At 42.1% G+C, this 22,468-nt stretch overlaps 1 protein-coding gene across 6 annotated transcripts in view; it reads left to right on the forward strand.

The window, feature by feature from the left end:
* Positions 1-1,071: 1,071 nt before the first annotated feature.
* LOC140714179 (protein mono-ADP-ribosyltransferase PARP6) overlaps positions 1,072-22,468 on the forward strand; it is a 157,881-nt gene continuing 136,484 nt past the window's right edge. For all 6 annotated transcript variants that reach the window (XM_073025057.1, XM_073025058.1, XM_073025060.1 and 3 more), the window contains exon 1: positions 1,072-1,245. The gene's annotated coding sequence lies outside the window, so the exon portion shown is untranslated. The remainder of the gene's footprint in view (positions 1,246-22,468) is intronic.

Here is a 22,468-nt window from a genome sequence, read left to right on the forward strand (position 1 = left end):
TATCCTGACCTATTGGTCTGTGGTCTTGTGCACTGTTACAGTGATGCTCAATCTTGAGAAACAACAGCTCGTCCACCCTGTGGGCATGGTGTAGCCCTCTAGATTTAATAGTGAATTCTGTAACTTCAAGTAATTTTCTTTCTGTCCGTATCAGTTGATCCAGCTTCTTTGTTTTCTCCTTTACCCCTTGTTTTTATTTCCTCTGGGAGTACAGGGCATGCCCAGCCTGACCTGTGGGGTATAACTTCCTGCTCTGCATTTCACACTTCCTACATTCCTTTGTCTATGATCTCATTCTCTAGCTGCTCTTATTCACTCAATGATCAGATAACCTCGTTTACAGCCTCGAGTCATGGAGTCATACAGAATGGAGACAAGCCTATCAGTCCAGCTCAGCCATGTTGACTGTGTTGCCCAGTGAGCTACTCCTGTTTGCTTCTGTTTGGCCTGTAGCCTTCTAAACCTCCTCTGTCCACGTACTTTTTTAGATGGCTTTTAAAAGTTGCTAACTCACATGGAAGTCCGGATTTACCCAATCAGAGACATTCCTCCTTTCCAACCCATTTTGCTTATTTAAGAATCCTTTTCAGGTATAATGAAAAGTCTCCTGACTTGAAATATTAATTTTATTTCTCTTCCTGCAGGTGTAGCCTAACCTGCAGAGTTGTCCTGTATTTTCTGTCTTGATTGTTCAGTCAATTATTTGAGATTTTAAAACACACAGGGAACAAAAATATAAACTTCATTATCTTAAAAAAATCCACTTTAGTCAAAAATTCATTTTAGAAATGTGATTGAAAAAGGAATTCTTAGTAGTGCCTCATATTTTGTGCTTCACCCTTCTGCTAAATATATTACTATCACAAATAACTTTATTTTTCTAATCGTATATTAGCTGCTAACCCTGAGAACTCCATGCACGATGCTGAATAGGATTAATTAGAATTGCACTCGGCACAGTATGCCAAGGACAAATCACATCCCCTCACAGTTGTCTTACTGGTGCTTGTATACGGCTTAGGTTCAGCTGGAAGTCACATGACTTGCTCTGCACAGAGCATGCCCGAACTAGCAGTGCAGCTGAGAGTAGAGCTAAATACAAGAGCTGGAAGAACACAGGGCTTGAGATTCATCCCTATCTGTCTCTTGGTTCTGGCTTCTCGCTTTGCTTCTCTGGTGTCACAGTGTTACGAGCCAGCTCACTGACAGGGGTAAACAAAAAAATCCTCAGCATCTTTGTTCACAGTGAGTACCATTATTGTTCCATGGTCCCTTTAATCAAACAATGACAACAAAGAATACTGCTAAGCAGCGTTAAACCCACCTACCCGTCTGTTCCAAGTAAAAAATATCCCCCACCCAGCTCTGTCTTTGTTGCTGCTTTCTGCATCTATAAATTCCAAGCTTTCATTTATTTCTATACAGCTGCTTAAAGGTTTGGACGAATTGTGATGTGAGTGTTAGTCAACCAGTTGTTGTGTGGGGTGACAAACCGTGGGTTCTTCGTCCCTCTCAATACTTACAATGGCTCTGGCCCACTGTTGGGCCTGTCTGCTGCAGGTTTGATGGAAATTAGAGGAGAAAAAAGTAATCTGTGAGGAAAACCTCACCCCAGATCTGACCGTTCCTTCTACACTTAGTTTCTCAATTAGTATTACAATGGCATGGCTGTTATATCATCATTTTTAAGCAAAGCAATCTGGCTTAGCCCCCTGCTAGAGAGTGAAATGAATTTTGTATCATCTGGATTAGGTCATACAATGCAATGATTTTATTGACTGTGTTTATTGTTGCATTTTCCATTGTAATATCGTTTCTGCACGAAAGTGTGTACTGTTTGGCTAACAGGCTTTCTGGCCCAGCATTTGATCGTGTATATTGTGCTAACGAAGTTGAATTTCATTGGTTTAAATTCATTTTCTTTGAATGGCTTATTTTAAGGAAAGAATAAATTTGAAGCAGGAGAATTATAAAGCTGTCTATGGGTTTTGTGAACTCGTTGTTTGTAGTAATTGTTCTCTGGCGCCCAGGAACTGATTACAAGGATGCCACCATTCAGTTCTCAAACTTGAGTTCAAATTCAGAGTTGGATGAGTCCTATTTCTCTGCGAGATTGACCTGTTTGAATTTTGCCAGCTGGTTGTGGGGCGGGTATCTTGGCATAGTCTGCTCTTAGCATCTCTTCTCATTGGTAGGTAAATGCTCATAGGCTAGTGGGAGCAGGGATTGCAACCTAAGAGGAGAACATAACACCATGATCAGTCAACTAGATGGCCCACAATGACCAGAGTTCCTTGTTTAAAAGACTATCACATGGATTTAACTCAGCAGAGATGATTGTTGCTTAATTGTGTATGCTTTGGGACTCTGATTCTGCCTGTACTTTTCTCAAAGTTGGCCTAATTTGCTTGCTACCTTAAGCAACATGTTATGCATACAATTAAGCAATATAGGAGCAGGGCTTAGACACCCAGGCAGTAGAAATTTGTCCTCTGAAAGTGCTGTCCCTGAGATGAACGTGAGCAGAGTTTGAGCAGCCTAGGCCTATACTGCTGGAATTCAGAAGAGTGAAAGGGGATCTTATAGAAACATAGAAAACCTACAGCACAATACACCTATAAATAATGGACAGAAATAGATAAAGATAAAGGCAGGAAAGTTGTTTCCAATTGCAGGATGTCAGACTAGAACTAAGGAACATAGCCTCAAAATTCTGGGGAATAGATTTAGGACAGAGATGAGGAGAAATTTTTTTTCCCAATGAGTAGTGAGACTGTGGAATTCTCTCCCTAGAGAAGCAGCAGAGACTACCTTATAAAATACATTTAAGAAACAAATAGATGGATACTTGAGGAACAAGGGAATTAAGGGTTAAGGGGAAAAGGCAGGTATCTGGAGTTGAGTCCATGACCATGTGGAGCCATGATCTTGTTGAATGGTAGAGCAGACTCGAAGGGCCAGATGGACTACTCTTGCTCCCGTTTCCTACGTTCTTACACTGGACAAGTACAATAGCTCTACTGAACTCAATGGAGCCAAATTTTGGAAGTGGATTTCAGCTTTCATGCACACACAGAGGAGGCTTATGATATACAGTATCAGACTCACTGTACTCTCAATTAATGAATGATTGTTTACTACAGAGTTTCTCACTGAATTACACACTATTAATCAGGCAGTAGTCACTTTTAATAAATTGCTGATGATCCATGAACCTTTTCAACATGAACTTTGACCTCACCTGTTGAGCTGGTTCCTTGTTGTGCAAGTCTTTGTTTAATCACCCTGCCTTTCGTTAGCTGCCTTTGCAATAACTGCTGACACATTCTCTGTTCTTGTTTTTGTGTGATTGCATTTAGAGTAAAACTGAATCTTATCATGCCATAGGATGAGTCCATTCAGCCCATTGGAAGTATGCTGGCTCCAACTGGACTAATCTTTTTGTCACATTTCCTATCTGCCTATTTCCTGTATCTTTGCACCTTAATCTGTCACACATGCCCAACAATCCTACTTGGATTTTTTTTGTGCCAACCAATCTATATGATTAGTTGTACATTGTACAGTAACCAAATAAGCAACCTTCTCACACATTTTTGGGAAATGGGAGGAAACTGGAACATTTGGAAGTAACCTGTGCAGTCAGAGAGACAGTCAGAGACCATACAGACAATACCCAAGATCAGAACCACACACCCTCTCCAATTATACTGCCATTCTTGAGCTCTCATCTTTGCTGTGAATCCTAAAACCATGAGATGGCACCAGTGAGCAATGTGACCAATGGCGACAGCCAGCAGACAATTCACTAAACTACTTATTTTAAACATGCTTCTTCTCCTGAACTGCAGTTAATGACAGCCTCTAACTTCCATTTTGATGATGTATTTTTGAGCCGACTGAGCGATATTGTGCTTTTGTTATCTCCTGGGGAATTCAGTGAGGTTGAGATGGAGTGTGCAGCCATCGTTTCCTTCTGGCAGTTGGCTGTATTACTCCATGGCCATTAAAGCATCGAGCAAGGTTGAAATCAATGAGGACAAGAGCGGAAGACGAGTGGGTGCTCGGCACCATCTTCCTCTCACTGCTGCTGGAGGAAGGTGCAGGAGTCGTGGGCTCCATGCTGCGAGGTTCAGTCATGGCTTGTGGTTGTGGGACCCCTGGTTTGATGTTTAATGTCCTCAGTGCTGAATGATTTACATGGCTGTGGACTCTTTTTTTTGGAGAACTCTTCAGTTCATTTTCCATGTGTTACTGATTATTCCTTTGTTTCTATTTATGTGACTTGATAGAGCTACTTTGGAGCAGGACTGTCTTGTTGGCTTTTGCCTGCAGTTATTGACACAGCACTAAACTGAACTAACGGTGACTGTCACTCCTGGACCGTTCTGGGTACTCTATGGTTAGATTTTTAATATTCTGTGTGTTATTTGCTTGCTTTTTGCTGTTTACACCATTTGTTCTTTTTTTTTTGCATGTTGGATGTTCGATGTTTTCTTTAAACTGTTTCCGTGGGGCTTCTTTGCTTCCTGGCTGCCTACAGGAGGATGAAACTCCAAATTGTATGCGGTGTACATACCTTGATATTAAATATGCTTTGATACTTTGAGACATAGAAACAGAATTAGGCCATTCAGCCCATCGAGTCTGCTCTGCCATTCCATCATAGTTGATATATTGTCACTCTCAATCTCATTTTCCTGCCTTCTCCCTTTAACCTTTGATTTCCTTACTAATCAAGAATGTATTTTAGATATGTGTACCCAGTCAAGAGGAGACAAATTGCAAATACATAAGCTACATGCCAACTTCTTCTTGACATTAAGCTGAGATTGTTTAATGATCAAGGGTCTCAGTCTGAAACATCTAATATCCATTTCCCTCTATAAATGCTAATTGACTTGTTAAGTTTCTCCAGCATTTTGTGTTTTGCTCTGGTTCAAGCACTGGTCCGTTCCAATGAAGCCTCTGAAATTTTAACTTTAACCCTTTGCTTCCATTAATCTGCATACATCTCTAGTCATTGATATGTATGGTGAATGGTGTTTGGAGTAAATATTTATCTACAAAACAGCAACAATGGCTTGTGTTCCACCGTGCATTATAATGGGACGACCAAGAGAGGAGTCTGTGCTGGAGGGAAGATGGAGAGGTGTGAATCTTCTCGCTTCTCCTGGTGGATGGAAATCCAATCAGGTTTATTGTCTCTAACATTCCACTGGGCAGAAGTTACCAAAGTTTTGTGACAGCTATATAGTGCAATACATAACTATATATTATAAATTTCAATAAAAATGTTTATGTATGTGCAAAAAAGAAAGTAAAAAAATGAGGCAGTGTTCATGGGTTGTTCAGAAATCTGGTGGCAGAGGGGAAGAAGCTGTTCCTAAAATGTTGAGTGTGTGCTACTGTCTATTGTACCTCCTCCCTGATGGTAGTAATGAGAAGAGGGCATGTACTGGGTGCTGGGACTCCTTTGTGATGAACGTCATCTTTTTGAGACATCTCTTTTTGAAGATGCTGGGGAGGCTATTGTCCATGGTGGAGCTAGCCGAGATTACAACCTTCTGCAGCTTTTCTCTGATCCTATGCATTTTCCCTCCATACCAGGCTGTGATGCAACCAGTTAAAATGTAATAGTCTGTAGAAATTTGCTCGAGTCGTTGCTGACATACCAAATCTCTTAACGAAAATGACTATTGCTGTGCTTCCTTCATAATTGCATTAATATGTTGGGCCTAGGATAGATTTTCAGAGATGTTGACACCGGGAACTTGAAAGTGCTCACTATTTCTATTGCTGACTACTCAATGAGGACTGGTGTGCATTCCCTCAACTTCCCACTGTCATTACATCCCACTGATATTTTTGTAATGGCACTCTGTATTAATAATCCTGATTAATTTTCTCCCACGTTCCAGATGCTTAGTTCTTTGGTGTTTGAATTGTTGACAATTCTGTATATTCACACTGAAGCAATGATAAATAGTTGGGTGCAGCAAGTGTTTGTGTTGTTAAACTGGATCATCTTCTGTAGGGTGTTTTCTCTTCATTATTTGTGAGTGTGTTAACTCTCCTATCTAAAGGATTAACAATAAATGCAACAGAGCAGCAAGTGAAATTTGTGATCATCCCCATTCAGTCTCCCTCAACACTGATTACCCTAGCCTCTATGTCTGTTGTGCTTTGAAAAGTTGTACATATTCTAAACCTCCAATGGCATGGAATAGCCTTGGACTGTCTGTCATACATTTCCATGCTCTGTTGTGGAGTATCTCCTCCCATTGTGCCCAGATATTTGGCCATAAGACAATGAGACACAGGAGCAGAATTGGGCCATTCAGCTGAGTCTACTCTGCCATTCCATCATAACTGATTTATTTTCCCTCTCAACCCCATTGTCCTGTAGCCTTTAACACCCTTACTGATTAACAACCTATCAACTTCTGCTTTAAATATACCCAGTGACTTGGCGTCTACTGTCGTCTGTGGCAATGAATGGCAGAGATTCACCACCCTCCGGCTAAAGATAAAATCAACAAGGATTGTGCCACACAGTATAACATGCCCATGAATTACTAACCTTAACTGTATGTCTTTGGAATATGGGTGGAAGCTGGAGCACCTGGAGGAAACATACATGGTCACGGGGAGAATGTATAGACAGCAGCAGGATTGAACACTGATTGGTGATCACTAGTGATGTAATAGTATTACGTTAACAGCTATGCTACCATACTGCCTCTCTATAAAATGTTTCAGGACATTTTTCAAGGTTTCGCAAGCGATATTGAGGTCTGTTGGTTTTTGTCAAAATCCTACAGGGCAGATCTCATGTCAGATGCTGTGGCTGCGAATGAGGTTATGCATTTTGTAATTGTTTGCACTGAAAACTATATATAAATGTTAGTTTTCTTTTTCCCAGCCAACCGATGAACCTTCTAAAGTGTGTGGAAACCTTCACAGACCCAATTTGTTCAAAACACTTTCTCTACTACCATTGACTGGATACTGGGAATTTCATTATTTAGCTGATCCTGAGATAGCTTGGACAAGAGATTTTCTCCATCATTTACACTGCCACTTATAGGAACTATGAGGTGGAGTGGGCTTCATTTTCCCTGCAGTCTTGCCTGTCATTTAATATTAGGGTTCATGCTTTATTTCATCTCTATTTCCAGCTGAGTTTCCTATTTAGTGCACAACATTAGAGCAAAGGAAATAGCCATTCAGCCCAAATGCCTGCTCTACTATTCAGTAAGACCATACCTCCAATTCCCTGCATTATCACCACAATCTCGATTCCATTATGTTTAAAACTCTATTAACCTCTGTCTTAACTATATTCAGTCACAGCCCTGTAGACCAGAGAACTTTAAAACTTAACTATCCTCTGGCTGGACAGATTTATTTCCTGAGTGGCACACCCCTAATTTTGAGATTGTGACCTTTGTTTGGACAACAGACAATATCATCCCAGCATCAGCATTAAAAAAATGCCATGCACATGAGGTCACTTCACATTCTTCTAAACATCAGAGTATTGGCATGTTATTCTTAATTGCTCCTCAAGGGGCAACTCTGTCCAAAATCTATTGGTCTTAGCCTCATACCCAACACGTAAGTTTTCATGTCTCTCTGGCCCTTCAATTCATGATGTTGTGCTTAACTAATTAAACCAGTCATTAAAAGCATAATTAAACTAGTCATTTTCCCCACACAAGTCCATATCCTTCCATTCTCTGCATATTCAGGAATAAGAGCCTCTTAAATATCTTCATCATATTTGCCTCCTCTACCAGCTCTTGCTCTGCACATCTCCTTTGAACTTACCCTCTCTCACTTTAAATGCAATGCCATTTAATACATGCATGAACCACTTTGACCCTGGGGAAAAAAGGACACTGGCTTCGTAATCTTACAATATTCATCAGGTTTCCTCTCAGACTCTGCCACTCCAAAGAAAACAACCCAAGTTTTTTCAGCCTCTTCTTATAGCTCATACCCTGTAATACAGGCAGCATCCTGCTAAATTTCTTTAATACCCTCTCCAATGTCTTCACAATCCACCAATGGGAATTAGAGGGGGGAATCTCATGTGGTGATGCATAATAACACTGGAAGTAGATATTGACTAGAGGGTGTATTTTTCACCAGCGGCCGAGTAAAATGAGTGAGAGCTCACCTGCATTCCCCAGTAATTCAACAAATTACCTGGGACTCTGTCAAATCTGAACAGGTGCCACATACTAGAAGCAAGTAGAAAATAAAGTCATTGGACATTGTAGCATGTTTAACAGGTGGCATATAATGGAGGAGTCGCTCCTGTCTCGAGGTTCTACTCGCATCTCGAGGTGCTGAGGTTCTCAGAGACAGAAATCACATGGAAGCACGTAAAGGAAGAAGGGATAACCACTCATAACATCAGGGTTGTCCTCCTTCAAAGAATGTTGTTTCCCTTCTGCTACTATTGATGCTGCCCTCACCCACATCACCCCCTTTTTTCGGAAAACTCATCTTTCCATTTTCCCGCTGTCTTAACAGGGATGGAGTTCCTTTTGTCATAACCTACCATCCAGGAGCCTACGCATCCATCACATCATTCTCTGCAACTTCCGCCATCTCCAAAGCAATCTTGCCACCAAACACATTTTTACCATTCCCCCCAGTCTCGGTCGTCTGCAGGGATAATTCTTACCGTGATTCCCTTGAACATTCATCTCTCACCACTAATCTCCCTCCTAGCACTTCCCCTGCAAGTGGAAGAAGTACTGCTACACCTGCCCCTTCACCTCCTCTCTCACCTCTATTCAGGACCCCAAATAGGCAGCAATTCACCTGCAAATCTGTTGGTGTTATCTACTGTATCCGGGGGTCCCAATGTGCCCTCCTCTACTTTAGCGAGAACAGGTGTAGATTGGGGGACCATTTTGAGGAGCACCTTTGCTCCATCTGCAACAAGTAAGATTTCTCAATGACCAACAATTTTAATTCCAATCCCCATTCCCATTCCATCATGCCAGTCTATGGCCTCCTCTACTGCCACGATGAGCCAATTCTCAGTTTGGAGGAGCAACACCTCATTTTCCATCTGGGGAACTTCCAACCTATGGCATGAACATCAATCTTATCCTGAAACATCAAATGTTTATTCATTTCTGTAGATACTGCCTGACCTACTGAGATCCTCCAGAACTTAGTGTGTATTGCTCTAGATATCCAGCATTTTGTCTTTAGGATATACACCCAGTGGCCACTTTCGCTACCTCCTCTACCTAATAAATTAGCCACTGAGTATATTTCTGTATGTTTGTGGTCTGCTGCTGTAGGCATCCATTCTCTGTAAACTCCAGAGTCTGTTGTGCAGGAAAATTCCTGGAGATCGGCAGTTTCTGAGATAATCAGACCACCCTGTCTAGCACCAACGATTCAAAGTCACTTAGGTCACTTCTCTTCTCCATTCTAATGTTTGGTCTGAACAACAAATGAACCTCTTAACAATTACTGCCAGCTTTTATGTACTGAATTGTTGTCATGTGATTGGCTGATCAGATATCCGCATTAACGAGCAGGGGTCCAATAATGTGGCCACTGAGTGCACTTTGTCTAGAGGTAGAGTGATCCAAACCGTCATCTGTGAAGATCATGAGATCTTGTAGGTTCTTACGGTGGCAGAAGGCTGAGACATCTCCCCTCAGAGCTTTATGTAGCAGTCTGAATTTGTGAGTTGGTCTTTCTCTCACAGAGAAAATACCCTGGTGGTCTCAATAAGCAATCGACTCCACGAGCACATTGACTGAACATAAGCAACGATACCTCCCACAAAGAGATGTAAAGCATTACGTGGTAGACTCATTCGGAAAGTCAGGAGGCACGGAATCTAGGGAAAGTTGACTACATGGATTGTGAATTGGCTTGCCCATGAACATAGTAGGGGGGTAGTAGATGGAGCATATTCTGCCTGGAGCTCAGTGACCATTCATGCTCTGCAGGCATCTGTTCTGGAACTCCTGATCCTTGTGATTTTTACAAATGACTTTGATGAAGAAATGGAACTGTGAGTAATCTTGCAGATGACACTAAGTTTGGTGGTGCTGTGGATGGTGTAGAAGGCTATCAGGAGTTACAACAGGACATTGGCAGGATGCAGAGCTGGGCTGAGAAATGGAAGATGGAGTTTGATCTGGTAAAGTTTGAAGTGATATATTTTGGAAGATCAAATTTGAACACAGAGTACGGAGTTAATGGCAAGATTCTTAGTAGTGTGGCGGAACAGAAAGAACCTGATGCTCAAGTCCATAGATCCTTAAAATTTACCATGCAGATTGATAGGGTAGTTAAGAAGGCTTATGGTGTGTTGGTTTTCATTGGTGGGGGATTAAGTTCAAGAGCCAGGTAATGTTGCAGATCAATAAAACTGGTTAGACGACACTCGGAATATTGTGCTCAGTTCTGGTCACCTCATCCTAGGAAGGATGTGGAAATTTCAGAGAGGGTGCAGAGGACATTTATCAGGATGCTGCCTGGATTAGATCATGTCTTGTGAGGAAATTTTGAGCAAGGGGGTTTTTCTCTTTGGAGTAAAGGAGGATGAGAGGTAACTTGGTAGGAAAATATAAGATGATAAGAGGCATGGGCTGTCCATGGACAGAGTGGACATCCAGCACCTTTTCCCTTCTGCCATCAGATTTCTGCTTGTCCATGAACCAATGTACACTACAGTCCTTCACTGCCCCTCTTTCGCATTATTTATTTATTTTATTATAATTTTAGTAATTGTCATGCCCTGTACTGCTGCCACAAAACAATAAATTTCATGACATATGTCAGTGACAATAAATTTGATTCTGTTAATTTAAATTCAGTTCAGTAAATAAATCAGGAACTAGCAAACTTGTTGATCACTGTGAAACTACTGGATGTTGTAAAAGCACATCTGGCTTGGGCAGAGTTGAAATCTGGTCTACAAGTGACTCTAGACCCATAACAATGACTCTTAAGTGTTCAAAGAAATGGCTTGGCATGCCACATACTTCCAGGGTAATTAGAGATTGCTTAATAAATGAAGGCCTCACCAGCAATGCCTTCATCCAATATTTGAAAAATATTGAATTTACTGGGCTTTGCAGTCCTGTTACTCAAACTGATATCATGTGGAGTTATAGTTACTAAATTTTCAAGTTTCACTCCTCAGTTCTACTGATTAATGAGGTACTAGTGGCTCAATCATTGCTTCCTCTGTGAAGATTATAGTTGTTGATTTATCTTGACTGAGCAATACGTCACTTTGGAGGAGGGAAGAGAAGAGAATGTTGTTCAGATGTCGAGAGGCTGCAGAATCCTGTGCAGATGCAAATCTTGGAATCCTCCTAAATGAAGCACACAAAGTCTGTATGCTAAGGGAAATGGTATGAAAGTGGGGAAGTAATGTGTGACTTCGGACTCCTGTATCTCCTCCCTGATGACAGTGGTGAAAAGTGTGCATATCCTGGATAATGAAGGTCTTAATGTTGGATACAGGCTTCTTGAGACATCGTCTTTTGAGAACATCTTTACTTCATTTTGGAATCAGCTTCTTCCCCTTCACCATCAGATTTTTGAATAGACCATGAACTCACTGAATACTACCTCACTTTTTGCTCTCTTTTCACACTAATTATAAATAAATAGTGCAAATGAGGAATAGCACATTAGCGTTAATGGAGTGGATGGGAGGAAGCTATTCCTAAAATGTTGAGTGTGTGCCTTCCTGCTCCCATACCTCCTTGATGGCAATAATGATAAGAGGGGGTCCTTAATAATGGATGCTGCTTTTTTGAGGCATTGCCTTTTGAAGATGTACCCTGGCTGAGTTTGAACAGAGGACTAATCACACACACTTGATCGTTGGTATCCCAATGCTTTGGATCAAATGAGTCACATTGATGAAAGAAAGAGAAAGAAATATTGGGGCTAAAATGGCCAGTCAATCCTGCTACTGCATTTAATGAGGTCATGAGCAACTTGTCTTTCAAAAAAGGCCTGAGTTGTCTTTGTTTGGTGGCATAGCTGTGGTAGTTATTTTTCATCACATTAATGGGATGTAGCCACCTGTGTTTCTTATCCTTCCTCTTTAGCTTTAAGCTAAGTGGTTTACTTTGCTTTCCCAAAACCTCATTTTAAGGTCAGTATGGCATATGGTTCTGGAGTCATGTATCGTTTCACATTAGGAAGTGACTTCCTCCTTTGAGGGTACTTTTGACCTTGATAGAGAATACGTCCATCTGTGGAGAAGAGAATAATGAGATATTGGCAACAGAGGACTGTCAAAGACCATAGATCATAGAACAGTACAGTGCAGGAACAGGCCCTATGGCCCACGGTTTTGTGAAGAACTAATTAAACCACCAATTAACTGCTTGACTAAACTAATCCCTTTTGCCCACACAACCTTCATATCCTTCATATCCACTTAAATGATCTTGCCTGAACTACCACTGGGTAGAACATTCTTAAACACTTATACTGCACATCTCCTTTAAACTTCAAAACTCACCATGGGATGCTTGAAACAATCTGTTTGGTAAGCTGCCATACATGCTCTGTGAGAAATTTCTTGGTTTCAGTTGTTTCCATGATTATTTAACTACTGGGAACAGTAGGGGAAAAAAATGTTGGCTACCTACCTCACAACTGCTCTAATGTAACACAGAACAATTAGGGGCAGAAGGAGGCCGTTCAATTCATTGATTCAGTGATTGGTTGAATAATCCAATAAAATCCTCACTCTTATCTTCAAATTATTGTTTTCTCAAGTGGCTATCCAATTCCCCTTTGATAGCCCTAATTGAGTCTGCTTCCCCTGTCCTCATATACCATTACCTTCAGACCATACCCTCCCTATGATTAAATACGTTTCATCTCACAACCCCTCAAATCATTTGCTTGTCATTAGATTGGTGTACTATCATCCTCAAGCTATCACCGAAGGAATCAATTTTTCCTTTATACCCCCCTGCCTAAGTCCAACATGATCCTGTATGTCGTTACCAATCTAGACCAACTATTGATGATGGATGTGTAACTATGTCATGAGCTGGGCGCTACTGAGAACATGCAGGAAACTTCAGGGACGACACAACAGTTAACATAATGCTATTACGGCACCATTCTCCCCATGATCACATGCATTTCATCTGGGTGTTCCGGTTTCCTCCCACATTCTAAATGTGTAAGGGTTAATAGGTTAGTTGGTCACATGGGTGTAATTGGACGGTGTGGACTCACTGGGCTGGCAATACCTATTCTATATCTCTAAATAAATAAAGAATAATAACATTTCAAAATTGGCTAAATCAGTTTTTCCAAAGCAAACTGCATTCAGTCATCACTTTGCATAATAAAATCATATAGCAATTATTGCAAACATCTTTATAAGGCGTGTAGTGTTGTAGTTAGCTACCTGGGTTCGATTCCACTGCTGTCTGCAAGCAGTTTGTATGTTCTCTCCATGACCACATGGATTTCCTCTGGGTGTTCTGGTTTTCCCCTACATTACAAAGTTGTATGGGTTAGTAGGTTAATTGGTGCAATTGAGCAGTGTGGTCTCATCGGGCCATGCGGATCTACCACCATGTTGTATCTCTAAATAAAATAGAAACTTCCTGATTTCAGCTATTTGCCATTAAACAAAGAAGGAGGCAATTTGTTCCGTTGTGTTCACTCTGGATCTCATCAGTTCCATTGCTCCTCTTTATTTCCCTGTAGGTCTGCAACCTTATTCTCTCACATGTTCAACAAGTCAGATTTTATCCCCTCAGGCTGGGTGAGACTAGAAGTAGAGGTCAAGGGTGAAAGTTGAAATTTTTAAAGGGTGTCTGATGGAGAAACTTCTTCACTCAGAGCGTGGTGTGAGTGTGGAACGTACTAGCAGTGGATGTGGTAGATGTGAGTTTGATTGTAGCATTTAAGGGAAGTTTGGTTAGAGAAACAGATGAACGAGGTATGGAGGGTTATGATCCAGGGGGAAAGTAGATGAGACTATGCAAAATACCAAGCTGACAGGGACTAGATGGACTGAAGGTCCTGTTTCTATGCTGTAGTGCTCTGACCCTATTGGGACCCTAAGTCAGTTTTGATTCTTTGCCACTCACACCTTTGGGTGTATTACAACCCATTAACCTATCCATGTGCCTTTGGGTGGAGGGAGGAAACTAGCATCTGGGTGACACACATGACTATGGAGAGAATGTATATTGTCCACACACAGGCAGCACCTAAGATCAGGATTGAACCTGGAACTCCAGAAGTGTGTGGCTGTAGCACATTTTTGTCCACGTGGATTTAAGGTAAATGTATGCAACTACTGGAAGAACACATTACTGGCTGGCTTTAACAAGCTGGATAAACTATTATTTTTCAAATCTTTGCATTTGCTCATTAAAGAAAATACTTAGTAAAATCTTAGTGTGACCATGTTTGGAGCTTTGTGTGTAGTTCTTATTGTCTAGCTGCAGGATGGATTTGATTAAGTGCAAAATGGTGTAGAAAAAAAATCACAAACATCTTGCCTGGGCTGGAGGGCTTGAGTGTCGAGGAAAGACTGGATAGGCTGGAACAATTTCACTCGAGTAGAGGAGGCTGAGGGTGACCTTATTGAGGCTTATAAAATCATAAGGGGCACAGACAATGTTGATGGCCACAGTTTTTTAGCCAGGGTAGGGGAATCTAAAACTAGAAAGTACAGGTCTAAAGTGACAGTAAAAAGATTTAAAAGGGATCTGACGGATACATTTTTCACAGAGGGTGTTGTACATATGGAGCAAGCTGCCAGATGAAGTGGTGGAGGCAGATGCAAAAGATTTAAAAGATTTAGACAGATAAATAGACAGAAAAGGTTTAGAGGGATGTAGGCTAAATGCAGGCCAATGGAACTAGCTCAAGTAGTCACTTTAATCGACATGGGTGAGTTGGAAAAATTCTGCTTCCATGCTGTATTAATATGACTCGTTTAAAAAAAAATTTATATGACATCATTATCATATCACTTTAAAGGTAGATATAAACAATATGAACATAAAGCCAGGAGAAATTAAGATGGTTGTCCGCAGTTGTACAACAAAACACAAAACTTAATCAGTGTGGTTCTTGACAGCATTTTCTAGCAATTCATAGCAACTGATATATTGGCAATGACTTGCTCTCTTGTGGAAAAATTCTACGTCTTCCTTTGCTCAGATCCACTTCTCTATTCTGTTTCCAAGGACAGCCCTGCAAAGAACAACTTCAAAATGTATTAATTGGGCCAGAAAATTAAAACACTAAAATATTCTGTTGAATCTATCAGCTAACTGGTCAGATGATTCAAATTGTACCTAAAGTCTCTTGGGAATGAAACATGGTATATTTTTGCAGTGAATCAGCCTTTGTTTGCCTACCTACATTTAATTGTGACAAAATCTTACTAACAATTCATTACTATTAAACATGACATCATGATTCTGGTTGCTACAAGGAAGAGGTTACTCTGAGATACCAAAACGATATTGCAGTTGTCACGTGGAGTAAGATTGCTTTGCATTTTGATTTTTGCAAATAGAAATCAGAATTTAAATGAAAAATTTATTCATTTACATCCTAATATTTTGTCTTACAATTTCCACATCCTACTAGGATCCAGACTGCAGTCCTCTGTGTCTTCCGACCACTTTAAGACCATTATCTAACCACAAGTGCATGGGATGTTTATATGGCAGGCAGCACAGTGTCATAGCTAGTAGAACCACTGCCTCACAGCTCTAGGGTCCTCAGTTCAACTCTGACCTCTGATGTCTGTGCTGTGTGATGTAAATACTTCCTGTAGCTGAATGTCTACTGCTCTGATTTCCTCCTGCATCTCATAGGCATGCAGGTTGGTAGGTTAATTGGCCACTATATCTCACTCCTGGTGTGTGGGTGAAGGGTAGAATGTGGGCTGAGTTGTTGGTAATTTGGGGAGAATCAAATGGATTTGTGCAAATGGGTGCTTGATGGTTCGAGTGGACTTGGTGGGGTTTGCTGCCCCTAACTTCGATTGGGGGACTGCTTTGCTTCATCCACCACAACAAGTGGGAATTGCCAGTGGCCCTCATTTTAATTTTACTTCCCTTTCCTATTCCAACATGTTGGTCCAATGACCTCCTTTCCTACCACAATGAAAACATTTCATGCCCACAACGATCAGGTTGCAGAAGCAACACCTCATATTCCATCTGGCTAGCCTGCAACCCAATAGCGGGAGCATCAATTTCTCTTACTTCCTGTAATTTCTCCGAACACCTCCCCTATTTTCACTTCTTCTATTCCCCATTCTGGCTCCCCTCTTACCCCTTCCCTTCCCCTCACTTACATATTATCTCACTCTGGTGCCCCTCCTCCTTCCCTTTCTTCTGTGGTCCACTCTCCTTTCCTGTCAGATTCCTTCTTCTTCAATCCTTTAACTTTTCATCCTACTTCAGCTTGCCACTTCAGTCCCCCCTCTCCAATGCACCTACTTTACCCCTCACCTATCACCTGCCAGCTTGTACTCCTCCTTCTCCTCCCAGCTTCCGATTCTGGCTCCCCCCACCCCCCCATCTTCTTTTCCCAGTGAAGGTCTCAACACAAAAGTTGACTGTTTATTCCCTTCCATAAAGGCTGCCTGACCTGCTAAGTTCCTCTAGCATCCAGTGGGCCAAATGCCTAGTTTCTAAACTGAATGACACTAAGACATTGTGGCTCTCTGTCATGGCCTTCATTTATTGGTACCGAACTTAGCAGCTTTCTGAACTATTACAGGAAGGAGTTCAAAGTCATCTACAATGATGTGGGCCTGGTGTTGTGTTTGACTTTTCTTCCTTGAAGGGTTTTAGTAATTTGTGATGAGTTTTTACACCAATCAGTAGTTTCACAGTTGCAAAACTTGCTTTTGTTCCCGATTACTTCACTGAGTGAGTTCAAACTCCCCAGCAGCCATGGTCAGTGGGGAAGTTGATGAAGATTCACAATGTGGTGAAATCATGGCCATTTTGATTGAGGGCTGAGAGCCAGATTTTGTCAGTAGTGAGGTTCAAGGTGGCGAATGAGCACATTGATGCCTTTAAAGGCCTTCTTGGGGATAAAACAGGAAGGTAGGGATCTCGGTCAGGGAGCTTCTGGGAAGTTTGGTGGGGACTGATGGGTAGTGGAGGATTGATCTGTGATGGTAGGGAGGTCTGCAAGAAAATGGGTACATGACGGAATCTGCCTGGCTTCGGGGAATCCTGACCCAAGCTGTGACTTACACGGGGAACGTTGCCATAAAAGCATAAGGAAGAATGAAGCTGCAGGTGCTGAAACCTGAAATCAATACAGAAAATGCTGGAAAAAAAATCAGCCAGTCAAGCAGCATCCACAAAGAGAGAAACTGGTTAACGTTTTGAGTCATGGCTCCTTCCTTAGAACTGGAGAAGAGTTCAGAGTTTTCAAATGGAGCTGGGAGATGAAGCAAGGTGTAAGGCAAAAAAAAACTAAATGCAGATTAGTTCATACGGATCATGTGTATTGACTATTAGGAAGTACTACCAAGAAACAAATGAGAAAGGAACACAGACAGGATCATAGGGAAAATTGACAGAATAGTTTACCTGGGGTTGGAAACTTCAGTGCTTATTCCAGAAGGTTGCAAAGTTTCCAGATGTAAGTTCAGATGCTGCTTCTCTAGCAACACATGCAAAATGCTGGAGGAACTCAGCAAGTCGGGAAGCATCTATGGAAAGGATTAAAGAGTCGATGTTTTGGGGTGAGACACTTCATTATGACTGGAAAGGAAGGGGGAAGAAGACAGGAGGTGGGGGGAGGGGAAGGAGTACAAGCTGCAAGGTGATAGTCAAGACAAGTGAGGGGAAAAGTAGGTGGATGGGGGAGGAGCTGAGAAATGATAGGCTGGAAATGTAAAGGACTGAAGAAGAAGGAAGATGATAGGAGAAGAGAGTAAACCATGGGAGAAAAAGGAATGAGAAAGGGCACAAGAGGAAGGTGATAGGCAGGCAAGAAGGGGTAACTGGGAAGTTAGAATGGGGAATGGAAAAAAAAGAGAAGGCCGAGGGTAGAAATTATCGGGAGATAGAGAAATCAATGTTCATGCCATAGGTTGGAGGCCATCCAGAAGGAATATGAAGTGTTACACCTCCAAACCGGGAGGTGCCTCATCATGGCAGTAGAGGAGACCATGTCAGAATGGGAATAGGCAATGGAATTAAAGTGGTTGGATATTGGGAAATCCTGTCTGTAGCGGATGGAGCGAAGCTGCTTGACAAAGCGACTTCCCCCCCAATCTACGTCACTCTTACCAATGTAGAGGAGACCACATCGGGTGCACCGTATTCAGTAGGCAACACCTACAGTTTTACAGGTGAAGCGTTGCCCTACCTGGAAGAACTCTCTGTGGTCCTGCATGGTGCTGGGGAAGGATGTCAATGGGCAGGTGTAGCACTGCAAAGAAAAGTGGCAGGAGGAAGATCGGTGGCGAGCAATAAATGAAGAAGGGAGTCAGAGAGAGAGCAATCCCGAATGATGTCCCTCTAGTTTATATTGCAGTAGAGAAGACCACAGACAGACAGGTCAGAATGGGAGTGGCATTGACCAGGAAGCATTGTTGCTCTGAGGGTGTTAACAGCACGACATGAACCTATATCCCAAGGCAGCATTCTGAGGAGTTTAACACAGGGAATTATCCTGCTCTGTGCCCCAAGGATACATCAGTGCCAGCACAATTCACTAGCAGAAATCAGTGAGTGAAACTTTGCTATACACAGTTTACCTTTCAACCACCTGGAGTTAGTGAACATGGTAATTTTACCTGCAATCTCACTGCAGTTTTGAATTACTCCCAATGCATGAATGTGCATTTAGGTTTGCCGACTTGTTCATACTTCGGATTTTTTTCAGATTCAGATCTATTTATTACATGCAGTGAAATGTGTCCTAACAACAATGCATCCTAATAACCAAAACAATCAAGGATGTGCTGGGGGGAAGAGGGCAGCCTGCAAGTGTTGCCACACATTCCAGTGCCAGCGTTGCATAACCACGATGATTAGCAGAGCAACACAGAACACAACAAAACAACATACCAAGCAACACAGCAAAACAAGCTCCATTCCTTCCTCCCTAAATGCACATACACAGTCCTTTAACTCTAGCACAGGCTGTCTTCAGCTTCTAGTCTCCAGGGGAGCTGGGGATTTGCAGTCGCTAGGCCCCGATTCTCCAGTGGACACGTAGAAATTCACAGACATGAGGCTGCCTGTCACTTGCGATAAGGCATTGTTGTTTTGAGGATTTTTTAAATCTGCTGATCCGAAATGCAGACTCCAGTTCCTAGAGGGAGCAGGCACCCTTTGGTGCTGGGAACCCCATTTGACCCCTGTAGGTTCAGGCAAGACTTTGGCGAGGTTACGAATCACTGTTGTATCCGAGTAAGATTAGCAAGTGGTGACAGCCGTGAGGTCTGGGCATCCTAGGAGCGGGTGTCTCTACTGACCACAGTACTGCCCAGTCAGAAAATGTGTGGAATCTTTTAACAATAGCTCAATACGGACGTGCAGCATCTTCAGCTGAAGGACACAGCTCACCACTGCTATCTGCAGGACAATTCACGCTGGCTTTGTCAACAGTGCCCAGATCTTGAAAAATGAAGATTTTTTTCTTTTTTTCTCCAGTCCTGCTGAAGGGTCTCGGCCTGAAATGTCAACTGTACTCCTTTTCATAGATGCTGCCTAGTCTGCTCAGTTCCTCCAGCGTGTGTTGCTTGGATTTCCAGCATCTGCAGATTTTTTTCTTGAAATAAAAAAAATAGAAAATGAGATGATTGAGATAGTGGAATGAATTGGTCCCTTGTAAATGATGAAATGGCAAGCTCTCTTACAAGAGCTGTAAATGAGTGATTGAAAGACAGACTGTCCTGAGGCTGGACTGTATGAGTGCTTAGGTAGGTGGGTGGAAGGGAGGGAATGGGGTTGCTTGGTCACCTGCTGTGCTCTGTTTTGTTGTGTTCTGTATTGTTCTGCCGAGCAGTGTTGGCATGCAATGTTGGAGCCAGAATATGTAGCGACACCTACAGGCTGCCCCCAGCATATCCTTGGGCGTGTTGATTATTAATGCAAATGGATGCGTTCCACTATATGTTTCAATGTGCGTGTCATAAATAACTCTGAATCTAAATTGATGATCAGCGTGGATTTGGTGGGCTTGGGGCCTGTTTCTGTTCTAAGTAAGATATTGCTGGGATTTGGATTGTGGACAATCGGATTCGGCTCTAATCATCCCACACCACAAAGTTCAGGAAAAGCTACCTTCTAAAAACCAATAGGATCTTGAACAGAGGAGGCGGCATTGTTTTGAATCTGTTGTCAGACCTGAAGCATATTTTATTACTTTTTAGACTCAGCCCTCCAATAGGAGGATATGCTTCTGGCTGGTATATTGCTGACCATCAAATTCTTGAACCAAATTGCACAGATTTACCGTAGCCTCAGTAATGGAAAACTACAGGCCACCTTTTGCTCTACCATGTCTTTTGCTTTCGCACTAATGTCTTGCATAGTCTTTTATTTTCTCTCTCTTCACTGTCTTGTATAATTTATGTATAATTGATATTCTGCATGCTGTTTGCACCTGCAAACTTGTGATACTGTGGCAAGCTTTTTTTCAGAGTAACTACCTCAATTTACTTGTGTACTTGACAATAAACTTGACTTGACCTGATGCTGCAACTTGTTAGCAATGTACACCGAGTATGTTCGTGGTCTTCTGCTGCTGTAGCCTGCCCATCTGAAGGTTTGATGTGCTGTGTGTTCAGAGAAGCTCTTCTGCACACCACTGTTGTAATACATTGTTATTGTAGTTGCATTCACCTTTCCTGTCAGCTTGAACCAGTCCGGCCATTTTACTCTGACCTCTCTCATTCAGAAGGCATTTTTGCCCTCAGAACTGCCGCTCGCTGGAAGTTTTTGGTTTTTCACACCATTCTCTGTAAACTCCTAAGAGGTCAGCAGTTTCTGAGATACTCAAACCATCCCGACTGGCACCAATGATCATTCCATGGTTAAAGTCACTTAGGTCTCAGTTCCTCCCCATTCTGATGTTTGGTGCTACTCGACTGAATGTCTTGACCATTTCTGCAGGCTTTTATGCATTGAGTTGCTGCCACGTGATTGGCTGATTAGATATTTGCATTACCAAGAAGGTGTACAGATGTACCTAATAAATTGATTACTGAGTGTATATCCTGCGTGTTGTTTGTTCCTTCATACTTGTGATGCTGCTGTAAGTTTTGTTTTCATAGCAACTACCTCACATACTTGTGCACTTGACAGTAAACTCTACTTGATCCAACAGCTTCTTAGCAATATATATATGTTCTAGTTTAAAATTACTCAGAAAGGACGTGAGTTTGTTAAGACTGGAGGAAAGAGATGAGGAAGCACAAAGCAATTGTTATAATTAGATATCAAGTCTTGTCAGCTGGCTCATCCCTGCTTTACTTGCATTCCAGCATTCCCACTTACATCACTTTGCTCTGCTGTTGGGGCCACTTGCTGTTCTCTGCTCAAATATAGCAGTGGTTCATAACTCAACTCGTGGCAGCGGAGATGAATCCAAGAACATCACATCATGATACGTGTGCAGCTGCCAACTTCAGCAACAGGCAGGGGTTCCCTACCACCAGCACTTTGTTTCCTGTGGAGCTTGGCATGGAGAAATCTGCATTCCGTGCCATAAGGAGCTTGCAAGCAAAATGACCACATCCATACAACGCAGACAGCCAAGATGTACTTGATCATGATGTGTGTAGCAAAAGCAGGAACTCTTGTGCGTGTTGGATCTGAACCAACTTTGGTTCACCACATGATCCCCTTGTCTCCAGATTAGAGTTGTTGAGGCGAACATCATGGAAACAGGCTCTTCAACCCAAGCTGTCCCTGTGAATACAGGCACCCAGTGAACTAGTCGCATCTGTGGGCAGGCAATTGGCCCGGAACCTTCTAAATCTCACCTGTCCATACACTTATCTAGATAGCTTTTAAAAGTTGCTAATGTGCCTGCCTCAATCACTAGCATCCTCTCCCTGAGAGAAAGATGATATGCTTTTACTTTGTCTTTGCCCAACACGATAAACACAGCTCAATGAGGTCACCTCTCACTCTCCAAAGTTCCAGAGAATAAAGTCCTACATTACGCAGCCTCATGCCCCCAAAGTCCAGGCAATATTCTGTTACAACTTTTTCACATTCTTTCTAGTCCGTGCCAATTTTGTGGCTCGGTGAGCTAATCTCATCTTCCTGTCTTTGGTCCATAACCTTTTAAACTTCTCCTATCCATCAACTTGTCTACCTGGCATTTAAATGTGAAAATGTCCCTGCCTCAGCCACATTTTCTGGCAGCTCATTCCTAACATACACCAGCATTAATGTGAAGAATCAGTCCCACA

Source organism: Hemitrygon akajei, chromosome 21, assembly GCF_048418815.1.
Source record: "Hemitrygon akajei chromosome 21, sHemAka1.3, whole genome shotgun sequence".
NCBI classification, from domain to species: Eukaryota; Metazoa; Chordata; class Chondrichthyes; order Myliobatiformes; family Dasyatidae; genus Hemitrygon; species Hemitrygon akajei.